The sequence below is a fragment of the Periplaneta americana genome, chromosome 4 (genome assembly GCF_040183065.1).
Source record: "Periplaneta americana isolate PAMFEO1 chromosome 4, P.americana_PAMFEO1_priV1, whole genome shotgun sequence".
NCBI lineage: Eukaryota > Metazoa > Arthropoda > Insecta > Blattodea > Blattidae > Periplaneta > Periplaneta americana.
Genome location: NC_091120.1, coordinates 10,131,536 through 10,137,694, shown reverse-complemented (window position 1 = coordinate 10,137,694; position 6,159 = coordinate 10,131,536). Strand labels below are relative to the sequence as shown.

Here is a 6,159-nt window from a genome sequence, read left to right as displayed (position 1 = left end):
AATACAGGGACATCATTTTATTTTTACTTCAATTTTTATTGTACCTGCGTTTCTAAATGTACTTGACTCCCACCCCTTTCACTAATGTCCTTGCTAACGTCAGTCACACAAACTTAAACGGCCGCTGTTGCTAGCAGTGAAATAAACAGTACAGAGTACAGTGTGTTTCAGAAATATGTTGCTTTTTCTATAGAAAAAAAAGCTTATATTATTGAATTTTATTTTCACACAGGTATGGTGTGTAGCATAACTGAATTTATCTGTGTGGACTGAGCACAAGTGAAGATTAGAGTTACCGAAAGTACGGTACCCTATAATATGGTACGGTACTTAACAGCATTATTTAAACAAGAGTTTTGTTTTACTGTTTGTAGGTATGAAGGACGATGATGGAAACTGGAATTACAATATATAACCGAATGTGAACAACAGTTTTCTTTTTTTTCACAATTTCCTGATTATATCATTACGGAATATTTTCGTAGAAATGCCATTAATCTGGTAGATAAATTTAGAGCAACAGAGTATACAGAAAGGAAGAAAAGTGTAAGATGGCCAACAAAGGTGACAGAAGATGCTGTAGAAGATGCTAGAGAAAGGATGCAGATAGGTCCTAATAAGTCGGTCAAGAAGTTAGCTGTAGAAATTGGGGTTTCTTACGGAAGTGCTCACAAAATTCTCAGGAATAAATTAGGTTAATAATATGCTGAATAAAGTAGACATTACATAATGAATATAACCGCCTGAAGACTTGCGTTTGTGAAAAAAATTGTTACTATTCTACTGTTTTTGATAAAATACTGTAAAAGTAATGACCAAACTGAAAATCGTAATACTGTATTTCCCTGTAACATAAATGGATGCACTACTTTTCTCTCCTCCTATAGCTAGTAAAATGATTTGTTTACATATTGCACTAGCAACTCCAAACTCCTGTAATGGAAGGGGGTAACAGTGTTTCCGAGTATAGCCAGGTTAATGTTAAAAATGTTGGTAAAAATAAAGTTATGTCCCTGTACAATCAAAATCAAAGTACTAAAAGATTAACTGATTAATAAAAGCTAGACAGTTTATTGTAAAAGTTAAGAAGAGAGAAACATTTTTTTTATTAATGAAGTAAAAATTAAACCTACTCTACGCAGTAAGAAAATGCTTAATAAGTTTGCTTTTGAACGCTACTAAATTCCGACAGTTTCTGATGTCACTGGGTAGGGTATTCCACAAGCGCGAGAGCGAGATTGTGTATGATGATGAATACGATGATGTCTTATATGTTGGTATGGCTAGTATGCGGCTATTTTGCGTGCGTGTGAAGAGATTATGATATGATGACAGGTAACTGAAACGGGAGGCAAGGTAGGTAGGTGGGAGGCCGGAGGGAAAAAAAGACTTTTGGGGAGGCCGAAATGTAAATAGGAGGACAATATTAACATGGATTTGAGGGAGGTGGGATATGATGGTTGGGATTGGATTAATCTTGCGCAGGATAGGGACCGATGGCAGGCTTATGTGAGGGAGGCAATGAACCTCCGGGTTCTTTAAAAGCCATTTGTAAGTAAGTGTGTGATTATAATAAATATAGGCCTATGTAAATGTTACGTTTTATTTAACGATACTCACAACTGCCGTGGTCAAATCAGCGTCGCTGGTGTGCCGGAATTTTGTCCCGCAGGAGTTCTTTTACATGCCAGTAAATCTATTGACATGAGCCTGTCGTATTTAAGCACCCTTAAATGGCATCGACCTGGCCCGAGATCGAACCCGCAACCTCGGGCATAGAAGGCAGCGCTTTACGAACTAGGCCGACATAAATATATGTAGTCGACCTGGCTTAAATGCGACAGGCTCATGTCAGTAGATTTACTGGTATGTAAAAGAACTCCTGCGGGACAAAATTCCGGCACATCCGGCGACGCTGATACAACCTCTGCAGTTGCGAGCGTCGTTAAATAAAAATAACATTTAACGTAACATTTAAATATATGTATAATTTATAACATTTATGTTCTATGTTCACATAAATTTGACTCATCTACTTATGTAATCCGTTATTGTTCTTGTATGCATAATATTCTATGTTCTTGATCTGGGCAGATGATTTTTGAAATAAGTTATGTATGTATGTATGTATGTATGTATGTATGTATGTATGTATGTATGTATGTATGTATGTATGTATGTATGTATGTATGTATGTATGTATGTATGTATGTATGTATGTATTCACACTGCAAATGGGTATATACCTGGTGGTAGTGTATCTACAAACTTTCATGTTTTTGCCTGTGTGATTGAAAACACAACATTTCGTAGAGCGCTGAAGTATACAGAATAAGATCAAAACGTCGTTGTTATGTTTCCATGGTTACCAAGTATATCTGCGATTATGTTTATGTCCTAATCATGGTATGACTTTTTCATTTTACGATAATGTTTGCATTTTGAAGTTAATGTTGACATTAGGTTTAATTTTCGTTGTGAATGGGCCTATAGTCGTCACATACATTATGTTCGTACATTAATTTAACCTGTGAAGTTAGAGAACTCGGGGTTCCTCTAATAATTTGGCGCGTCTTTAGAGAACATAGCAAAACACGCGTTTTCAATAGAAAAGTAATTATAGTTTTAAATTAAACGTAAGGAAGGTGCCCCATTCAGACGTCTTTGCAGTTCCTCCAATTTGCAAATAAATGACTTCATCGCGTTCTAAGGCTTCTTAACAACAGCATTCTGCTATGCACTTCTTGTGGTGGAGCTTTAATTATACGTGGTCGTGGCTGGAAGCCTTTCTACAAATTAAGCTCAGTCGAAGAATGCCATGTCACTGGAAATACATTCGCAGTTAACACTGGGAAATTATATTCAAGGTTCTGTTTCAGTTATTGAATTAAAATTGTAATAAATTACATACTTTAAGCAGTCATAAATTGTATCACCAATTGTAATTATTATTATTATTATTATTATTATTATTATTATTATTATTATTATTGTTATTATTATTATTATTATTATTATTATTAATATCGTACCTATCTTTAAGAAGGGGGACAAGACTAACTATAGTAACATTCGAGGAATATCACTTTTCTTGACGTCGTACATAATTTTGTCCAATATTCTTTTGAGAAGATTAACTCCATATGTAGATGAAATTATTGGGGATCATCAATGTGGTTTTAGGCGTAATAGATCAACTATTGACCAGGTATTTTGTATTCGACAGATAATGGAGAAAAAATGGGAGTATAAGGGTACAGTGCATCAGTTATTCATAGATTTCAAAAAGGCATATGACTCGGTTAATAGAGAAGTTTTATAGGATAATCTTATTGAATTTGGTATTCCCAAGAAACTAGTTCGATTAATTAAAATGTGTCTGAGTGAAAAGTACAGCAGAGTCCGTATAGGTCAGTTTCTGTTTCCAATTCACTGTGGGCTAAAGCAAGGAGATGCACTATCACCTTTACTTTTTTACTTTGCTCTAGAGTATGCCATTAGGAAAGTCCAGGATAACAGAGAGAGTTTGGAATTGAACGAGTTACATCAGCTTCTTGACTATGCGGATGACGTGAATATGTTAGGAGAAAATCCACAAACGATTAGGGAAAACACGAGAATTTTACTGGAAGCAAGTAAAGAGATAAGTTTGGAAGTAAATCCCGAAAAGACGAAGTATATGATTATGTCTCGTGACGAGAATATTGTACGAAATGGAAATATAAAAATTGGAAATTTATCTTTTGAAGAGGTGGAGAAGTTCAAATATCTGGGAGCAACAGTAACAAATATAAATGATACTCGGGAGGAAATTAAACACGGAATAAATATGGGAAATGCCTGTTATTATTCGGTTGAGAAGATTTTATCATCCAGTCTGCTGTCAAAAAATCTGAAAGTTAGAATTTATAAAACAGTTATATTACCGGTTGTTCTGTATGGTTGTGAAACTTGGACTCTCACTTTGAGAGAGGAACATAGGTTAAGGGTGTTTGAGAATAAGGTGCTTAGGAAAATATTTGGGGCTAAGAGGGATGAAGTTATAGGGGAATGTAGAAAGTTAAGCAACACATAACTTCACGCATTGTATTCTTCACCTGACATAATTAGGAACATTAAATCCAGACGTTTGAGATGGGCAGGGCATGTAGCACGTATGGGCGAATCCAGAAATGCATATAGAGTGTTAGTTGGGAGGCCGGAGGGAAAAGACCTTTAGGGAGGCCGAAACGTAGATGGGAAGATAATATTAAAATGGATTTGAGGGAGGTGGGATATGATGATAGAGAATGGATTAATCTTGCTCAGGATAGGGACCGCTGGCGGGCTTATGTGAGGGCGGCAATGAACCTCCGGGTTTCTTAAAAGCCAGTAAGTATTATTATTATTATTATTATTATTATTATTATTATTATTATTGTCATAATGATTGTATAATTTTGACCTCATTCTGTCGAGCAATTCGAATCAATTCTTGAAATTTGCATGTTGAGGGTATCCCTGGCCAAATAGTCAAAATCATAATGCAAGGCCACCGCTTTAGTCTACAAAGAAACGACTAGAGTCACTCTTTTTATAGCATAAACGATAAACGCGACAAAAATATACCGTGTCTGATAAAGAACTTCACAGCTTCTCTGATTTATAACAACTAACTATACACCAGTGGTGCATATTCAAGCCTGTACGGGCAAGCGCGCGCAACGAGCAAATTTCTTTGCGCGCGGGTTACTTCTTTCCTCCTACACGAATGCACCGAAAGAGGGGTAGCGTTCCAAATGTTGTCCATACACAACTCAGGTAGAGCAGGAAATTTTCCTCCAGAGTTGTAGCTAGAAATAAATGATCGTAGCCTATAATGATGATTTTTTTAACTTTATAATTCCTGAAATTATTAAATGTATTCGAAAATTATTAAATTTGCAGCGAAAATTACAGTATTACGATTTTCAGCAACATAGGAATATAGGTACGTGAACCTAATTGATGAACCTAACAAATCCAAGTACGCTGTCCGATGATGGCAAACACGCTATGCTTAGATTTACTTCTTCAAAATGGCTATAAAGGCTAGTGTGAGACGGAAATCGAAGAAACGATTCTGGCTAAATGATATTTTAGAAGGTTTATTTTCTCATAATAGTATTGTTATTATAATGGCGATGATAATTCCAGCAACTTTGATAAGTTTTATACAAAGACGCAGTTATTTTTTAAAATATTCATTTAAGTAACTTTTGGTTATTCAAATGGAATCTGAAGATGAAGATATAGACGTGGAAGTAGGATTTCGCACTTTATTTAGTACAATGGATTCATGCTCATCGATTTACGTGGACACAGTTGGCGACACTGACTAAACAAAAGAACGACCATGCGATAAATTGGTAGTGATAAATCGAACTGTAAAAATTATCACGATGTATGACTGTGATTGGTTGGAATTCAAAATTTCATTACACTTCGTTGGCCGAAAATGGAATGACGTCATATAAACGAAATAGTCAAGAGATTATCGATGAAGATCTCAGCCGTACCAGAGAGCTATATAGATGAGATTCCAAGAACTTGGGATTCTGTTTGAGGGGGTTAAGTTTGTCAAGCTCGAAACTCAAGACCTGTTATGCAAAACGCGTGCAAATCGTCACTGTAGACAGGTTTGGTCCCTTCGTTTCCTCTGAGACATGCGTGACGTCTGTCCAAATGAAACCTTAATCCAGTTCTCATGCCTCATTAACCACAAAACTCCTCGTTCCACGTGAAGAGATTCGAGACGTGCATAAAGCGGGGAATTCTTCAAGACCTGTCGTAGCCGTGATCGTCTAGTGGTTAGGACATTGCGTTGTGGCCGCAATAACCCAGGTTCGAATCCTGGTCACGGCAACAGGATGAAATTTTTATTTTTTGAGTAGACCTAAATGTTTTGAAGTCATATGAAGAATATTATTTTTTCTTGCAATTTAATACCTTACTGGCTTCTGTTAGTATGGAAGGATTATATAATTATCAGTGTCCGGATCATTGTGGTGATTTCATGGATTCAAGTTATATACGCAGAGATCAAAACATTAAGTCTTCAATACTAGTAGCGCCGGTTGTGTACAGATGTTGCATAAAGAATCATACCTTATCAATGCCCCCAAGTCACTCATAGACGTC

The 6,159-nt window shown here is 36.1% G+C and overlaps 1 non-coding gene across 1 annotated transcript; it reads left to right on the top strand.

The window, feature by feature from the left end:
• Positions 1-5,811: 5,811 nt before the first annotated feature.
• On the top strand, positions 5,812-5,883 carry TRNAH-GUG (transfer RNA histidin (anticodon GUG)). Its single transcript has one exon. It is a non-coding gene; the product is annotated as a tRNA-His (tRNA).
• Positions 5,884-6,159: the final 276 nt, after the last annotated feature.